Here is an 8,070-nt window from a genome sequence, read left to right on the forward strand (position 1 = left end):
AACAGCACAACCACACAGACGATGGGGGCTCCATGCCCACATGTCCAGCTGCTCTGCTCAGGCGCCGGGCAAACGCAGATGAACCACAGCAAACATCAAACAGCAGCTGCGCTGAGGAAGGGTGACAGCCCTGGGCAGAGGTGATGAGGGCACAGCGAAGACTGCCCAGGAGCCTGGTTACCAAAGAAGAGTTACCAGCCAGGGACCACATAAGGAGATCAGCCTTTAGCTGGAAGGAAGGAAGCCGGGAAGGAAGGAAGGCAGGCACGACAAGCTGGAGGGAACGTGTGATGGGAAAGAAAGCTTACATTTCATGAAGGGCACGGTATCCACATCCTCAGACGAAAACAAAAACAAAAACAAACAAAAAACCAAATCCAGAATATAGGACAAAACACGGCCAGGAGAAGATTACTTCCGAGTAACTGATGTATTTTTACAGATAGTGTGAACCTCCAACCGCACACTTTCTCTTTTTTGCTGTGGTTGCCGGGGCGAGCCCATGTTTTAAGTTGCAATCCGACTTCACTAGTCAGCAGGACGTTTATGACAAAGGCCCACGACTTGCTTTCCCTCCGGTTTCACTGTACCATTTCATCTTTCTTTTCTCTTCGCACTGAATTTTAAAAATCTGCCTATGTGTTGCTATTTTATTGTATTATAGTGTTGTAAACCTCACCAAATAATTTTGGGAACAAATACAGCCATGGAGGCTGGCAGGACTTGAAAATAAAAAAGCGACCACCAGTGAAAGAAATGAGGCTGGAAGGGCCCGGGAAGGACCACGGGCTGAGACGCCAGGCACCTGTGCTCTAGTCTGGACGGAGGGACCGACCATGCAGCGCTAACGCGGAGCTGCCTGTCACCTCTGGAGCCCAGCTGCACCACGTGTTGAAATGGAAGGGTTTCTTTAGATCGCGGAGAAAATCCGCAGCCAATGTGAGAGCTGATGCTTTGACATCCGTGCAGCTTGTGCTCACACCCAGAGGAGGCTGGAGTCTATGGCCAGAGAGCCGCCCTGCAATTGAGACGCCGCTCGAGAAAGGGGGTGCTGGAGACTGAAGAGTAAGTAGAGGTTGCAAGGGCTCCATTACTCCAGTGAGGTAAGAGTTGGCTTGGGAGTTGGCAACTGAAAAGTGGAGAGATAGGAATTTGAGCTTCTGCTTTATTGAACTCACAAGAGCCACAGGAGAAAAAGCAAAGCTCTCCCTGGCAGGACAAAGAGCTGGCTAAAGGCCTGCTGTTCAAACCTCCGGGTTTGGGAGACGCGTGGTCGGGGAGAGGAACCGCGTCCCTGATGGCTCCTCACACACAATGGCCACCCTCCGAGAAATACCAAATGGAAGTCCAGGGCAGCCGTCATGTGTCCTGATACCCACGATGTGATTACAGCTCTGGGAACACAATTTAGAATGGGTGTCTTAGGGGCGGGTGGAGTCTGCATCGGAGGGAGCGCAGATGTGCAATTATGCTCCATTTGGGTAACCCAAAAGTGTGCCACGCAAACAGCGTTCACCATGGGGATATGGCACAGCCACACATTCACTGTCTCCTAAAAACACGGTCAGATGATCCATGGAGCGTGCTTGCTCCTGGAGGCCTGTAAGACCCAGAACGCAGACAGAGAAGACAAATATCTTACCCGTGACTCTTTACGGACACGTCAAGGATCTATTCTGGTTCATAATAAATTGAACCAAGTACAAGTTTGGTTAAACTTGATTTCGCTGCCACTTTAGGCCACAAAATCTGGGTTTCTACAAATAGGCTGAATAAGTCCAAATAAAGATCAGTATTTCTAACCTCAGAATCAGTGATCATTTTGTCAAAAAGTTGTGTGGGGAGAGACAGGGGGCATGGTGGGCACCATCCCTGGATCACCGTACTCTGCCCCTCTGCAGCACAGACCTCTTGTCCTGTAAGTGGGACAAGCCAGCCAGTGTCCTGCGTGACCCACAGAAGGACCTGAGAAAAGAGCCGAGGGCCTGACTCTTGGGGCACGGAGCATCTCAGGAGGACAATGTCGTATGAAGATGCTGGAAGTAGTGGGAAGAGCAGGGACGTGGCCCGGGAAAGCAGAGTTCAAATCCCCACTGTTCCCCCAGCGAGGCTCTAGGGAAGCACGTGACCCTGCCGGCCTCCATGCCTCGCGTGTCAAGAGGGCGGAACCGACACTGTCCCCTGAGTCCTGGGCAGGGTGAGTGTGACAATGCACGTGAGTGTCCCCGGCACGCTCACCTCCACTGCCGAGAGCCCAGTGTACTACCCCAGGAGGGTCTGAGCCCTTCCGGCCCTCGCCTGCCCAGCCATCTTCTGAGACGTCTCCCCCAGGGACCCTCCAGAGCTCTAGGGTGTTTGGTCTGTGTGATAAATGGGAGAAGGCCCAAGGGGGAAGTGCTGTGACAGGGGCTGCTGGTGGGGTGTAATCTTGTCAACACTCAGCAAGGAGCCCTCTCTCAAAGTACATACATGTTTCTCAGTGATAAACAGTGTTTGGGGTAATAATGGCAAATTGGGGTCATAAGGACACTTCTCCCACTAAAGTGTTAAGATTAGGAGTCTTAAATCAGTCTGGCATGGATCCCAAAGGGAACTCCCTGTCCCAAAGGGGACCACGGAGTCACAAAAGCTTAATTTTTCTGCTGCCCTTTTAGAGCTGGGCCCAGGGGCGCCTGGGTGGCTCAGTGGGTTAAGCCACTGCCTTCGGCTCAGGTCGTGATCTCAGGGTCCTGGGTTCAAGCCCCGCATCGGGCTTTCTGCTCGGCAGGGAGCCTGCTTCCTCCTCTCTCTCTGCCTGCCTCTCTGCCTACTTGTGATTTCTCTCTGTCAAATAAATAAATAAAATCTTAAAAATATCTTTAGAGCTGGGCCCAGCTTGTTATTCCATCAGGGTGTGTGGGGGGGAAGCTGGGGGACACCCAGGCCCAGGCTCCTATGGACTCTGGCTGCTGAGGGCTATGGGTGGGGACACAGCCTCCACAGCCAGGAGGGTCAGGTAGGGGGTTCTCCTAGCTGGGTCAGTAGTGCTCCATAAGGCAGCTGCCAGGAACAAGAGCAAAGGGAAAGATGTGAGGTAAGAGATCGAGAGAAGTGGCGGGGATGGGGGAGAGCAGCAGAGACGGTTTGGAGGAACTCCGATGCGCGTACAGAAACCACCGCAATTCAAGCAAGTGGGCTCACGCACTATGCTGGGGACTCAGCAGAAGTCTGGGACTCTGCTGGGCGGGACACGAGGAGACAAGGCCCAGGGACACAGAACTGTGCTCCTGGAGATCATGGGTCACTGGAAACTCAGGACAGAATCCCTGGCCCCGACACCAAGGACTGCCTAAAGCAATATCAGTCCAATCTTACTAGTTCACCCCCGCAAAAAATGAATACGGAGGTGCCTGATTCACACAAGCTCCACGAAATCTGCAGTAGATAAAGTTTTTTTTTTCTCTTTTTTTCCCCCTTAGTGATGGAACATTTCTGCATTTCTTCTAACTTTGCCTGTGATTTTCAAGTGTGGGAACCAGTTTCAAGTCTAGCAGAGGACTCGGTATTAGAAACAGGTGTGACCCAGGCCACCTCCTGCCGATCACCCCACAACCCCACTGGAAGACCTCCGGAGTCCTTAGGAAATCAGCGGGTCAGGACAGGTGAGACATTGCCCGGTCTTGGTTTTAAAAGTGCATGCCTCATGAGGACCTTCTCATCTCCCAAAGAGCTCCAAAATGGCAGATTAAGTGAAATAGGTTTTATAGCAATAATTCTACTTTTCAAACTTTTGGAAACCTGAATACCTCCAGCTAAACTAGAAATATTTTGACTCCAATAGAAGTGTGGGATGACAGAGTATAAGTGACCCGGCAAAATAATTTAACCCGTTTGCAATACCTGCCAAAGATAAAAACATTCTCAGACTCTTGCCTAAGATCTGTTGGAATCAGTGTTTCTGACCGTCACAAGTGATTTATCAAAAACTGTTCAGGAATCTTTCCTTTGGCTGTGTTTTATTTTCCATCCCCTAAGTGATGAGCAGATATTGATTAGGATAGAATGGTCCATACACATAATCCCAGATTTTTTTAAGTTTTTAGAAAGTGTCAAAACCAAGAATAACATAAGTGGTTCCATATAGGAAATGTGTTCCTATTGTTATTTTCAAACACTTTCCATTATTAATGAAAAAATAAAAACAGGTGGTCTTCTTGAGTGACTCTAGTTCTGAACTTACATATTTTCTAATTCTGTTAAGAAGAAATTTTCAAACTGAAATATGTCAATATACATTTCCATATGCATGTAAGACTCTATGTTAATTAAATTACCCCCAGGGGATCGGCACTGTGCTGGGTGCTGAGACGACTCTTCTCGCCAGACGTGACGGAGGGTACGGTTTCCAAGGTAGGGCTACTGAACCGTTTGCGTGGCCTGAGCCTCATGACTCAACTCTTCTGGACACAGTACCAACAGCTCTCGGGGAGCACTGCTTGTCACAATCACAGACAGAACACAGGATGTAGCCTGGCCACCCCTGCTTCCTCGGCCAGTGGCAGTCCCTGGGGCCGCAGCCTTCCCTGCGGCAGCTGGGCCGCTGAGGCCATGGCACTGGAAGACCATAATGTAATAAACCTTTTCCAGAGTCTCCCGTCCTTTTTTATTAAAAACTGAGCTTGACCTGTAGGACTTTATAACTTTGAGAACCAAACACGTCACATCTGCCCTTTCCACGGGAGATCAAAAAGTACGTATTTCAGATCTTTGTATGTCTGTCTCCGTCTAAAACAAAGCAAAAGGAAAATGTTATGATGAACTGTGAAGGGGCAGAGCGACTGGCAACTATGAAGTAGAAATAATCCCTGGGGGAGATTCTAATGTCTGAACCCAGGCACCCGCTCAGGAGTGCACAGTACCTGGGCGGACCCTGGAGAGGACAGAAGCAGCAGGACTGTGTTTGTCACAGGTTGGGAGCAGAAAAGAGGAAGAGTGTGCCAGGGCCAAAGTGGGGGCATGGGGGGCTCATGGCAGGGAGGAACTCTCTCAGGCAGGAAAATCATGTCTTTGGTTTCTGAGATGAATTTTCAAGACTAAGTGCTCTGTACCTCATTCTTTGGGACATTTCCCCCCAAAGTACATCCAGTGACTCAGCAGAGTGCACACGGAGACACAAGATTCTGGGAGCACAGCGCACATGACGTGCCCTCAAACATTCTTTTACTTTAAAAATTTGCTTAATATATTCTATATGTGGTTATATGAGTACGTGTGTGTGTGTACGTATCTTAACTTCAAATAATGTCATTGTGGAGAGGAGTCAAGATGGCGGAGAGTTAGCAGGCTGAGACTACTTCGGGTAGCGGGAGATCAGCTAAATAGCTTATCTAAAGATTGCAAACACCTACAAATCCAACGGGAGATTGAAGAGAAGAAGAACAGCAATTCCAGAAACAGAAAATCAACCACTTTCTGCAAGGTAGGACTGGCGGAGAAGTGAATCCAAAGCGACGGGAAGATAGACCGCGGGGGGAGGGGCCGGCTCCCGGCGAGCGGCGGAGCAACGGAGCAAAATCAGGACTTTTAAAAGTCTGTTCCACTGAGGGACATCGCTCCAGAGGCTTAACCGGGGTGAAGCCCAGGCGGGGTCAGCGCGGCCTCAGCTCCCGCAGGGTCGCAGAAGGATCGGGGGTGTCTGAGTGTCGCAGAGCTTACCGGTACTAGAACGGGGAAGCCGGCTACAGAGACAGAGCCGAGGAGTGACTCTCAGCTCGGGGTTGCCTTGAACCGGTCGCGGGCTCGGTCAGCTCGGATGCGGCCGGAGGCCAGGGTGGCGGGAGTCATTGGGCGCTGTTCTCTGAGGGCGCACTGAGGAGTGGGGCCCCGGGCTCTCGGCTCCTCCGGGCCGGACACTGGGAGGCCGCCATCTTCACTCCCGTCCTCCGGACTCTACGGAAAGCGCTCAGGGAACAAAAGCTCCCGAAAGCGAACCCGAGCAGATGACTCAGCGCGGCCCCGGGTAAGGGCGGTGCAACTCCGCCTGGGGCAAAGACGCTTGAGAATCACTACAACGGGCCCCTCCCCCAGAAGATCTACGGGAAACCCAGCCAGGACCAAGTTCACCTACCAAGGAGAGCGGCGGAATTCCAGAGGAGAAGAAAGCAAAGCACGGAACTCATGGCTTTCTCCCCATGATTCTTTAGCCTTGCAGTTAATTAAATTCTTTTTTCTTTTTCAATTTTTTTTTCTTTTTCTCTTCTTCTGCTAATTTTTTTTAACTTTTACCGTTTTCTTTTTTAACGTTTTTTAAATAGTTTATCTAATATATATATATTTTTTCCTCTTTTTATATTTTTTCTTTATCGGCTTTCTATTTTTAAATAGTTTCTTTTTTTTTTTTCTTTTTGAACCCCTTTTTATCCCCTTTCTCCCCCCTCACGATTTGGGATCTCTTCTAATTTGGCTAAAGCATATTTTCCTGGGGTTGTTGCCACCCTTTTAGTATTTTACTTGCTCCTTCATATACTCTTATCTGGACAAAATGACAAGGCGGAAAAATTCACAACAAAAAAAAGAACAAGAGGCAGTACCAAAGGCTAGGGACCTAATCAATACAGACATTGGTAATATGTCAGATATAGAGTGCAAAATGATGATTCTCAAGGTTCTAGCCGGGCTTGAAAAAGGCATGGAAGATATTAAAGCAACCCTCTCGGGAGATATAAAAGCCCTTTCTGAGAAATAAAAGAACTAAAATCTAACCAAGTTGAAATCAAAAAAGCTATTAATGAGGTGCAATCAAAAATGGAGGCTCTCACTGCTAGGATAAATGAGGCAGAAGAAAGAATTAGCGATATAGAAGACCAAATGACAGAGAATAAAGAAGCTGAGCAAAAGAGGGACAAACAGCTCCTGGACCACGAGGGGAGAATTCGAGAGATAAGTGACACCATAAGATGAAACAACATTAGAATAATTGGGATTCCAGAAGAAGAGGAAACAGAGAGGGGAGCAGAAGGTATATTGGAGAGAATTATTGGAGAGAATTTCCCCAATATGGCAAAGGGAACAAGCATCAAAATTCAAGAGGTTCAGAGAACCCCCCTCAAAATCAATAAGAATAGGTCCACACCCCGTCACCTAATAGTAAAATTGACAACTCTTAGTGACAAAGAAAAGATCCTGAAAGCAGCCCGGGAAAAGAAGTCTGTAACGTACAATGGTAAAAATATTAGATTGGCAGCAGACTTATCCACAGAGACCTGGCAGGCCAGAAAGAGCTGGCATGATATATTCAGAGTACTAAATGAGAAAAACATGCAGCCAAGAATACTATAACCAGCTAGGCTATCATTGAAAATAGAAGGAGAGATTAAAAGCTTCCAGGACAAACAAAAACTGAATGAATTTGCAAATACCAAACCAGCTCTACAGGAAATATTGAAAGGGGTCCTCTAAGCAAAGAGAGACCCTAAAAGTAGTAGATCAGAAAGGAACAGAGACAATATACAATAACAGTCACCTTACAGGCAATACAATGGCACTAAATTAATATCTCTCAATACTTACCCTGAATGTTAATGGGCTAAATGCCCCAATCAAAAGACACAGGGTATCAGAATGGATAAAAAAACAAAAACCATCTATATGTTGCCTACAAGAAACTCATCTTAAACCCGAAGACACCTCCAGGTTTAAAGTGAGGGAGTGGAAAAGAATTTACCATGCTAATGGACATCAGAAGAAAGCAGGAGTGGCAATCCTTATATCAGATCAATTAGATTTTAAGCCAAAGACTATAATAAGAGATGAGGAAGGACACTATATCATACTCAAAGGAACTGTCCAACAAGAAGATCTAACAATTTTAAATATCTATGCCCCTAACGTGGAGGCAGCCAACTATATAAACCAATTAATAACAAAATCAAAGAAACACATCGACAAGAATACAATAATAGTAGGGGATTTTAACACTCCCCTCACTGAAATGGACAGATCATCCAAGCAAAAGATCAACAAGGAAATCAAGGCCTTAAATGACACACTGGACCAGATGGACATCACAGATCTATTCAGAACATTTCATCC

Source organism: Lutra lutra, chromosome 9 (genome assembly GCF_902655055.1).
Source record: "Lutra lutra chromosome 9, mLutLut1.2, whole genome shotgun sequence".
NCBI lineage: Eukaryota > Metazoa > Chordata > Mammalia > Carnivora > Mustelidae > Lutra > Lutra lutra.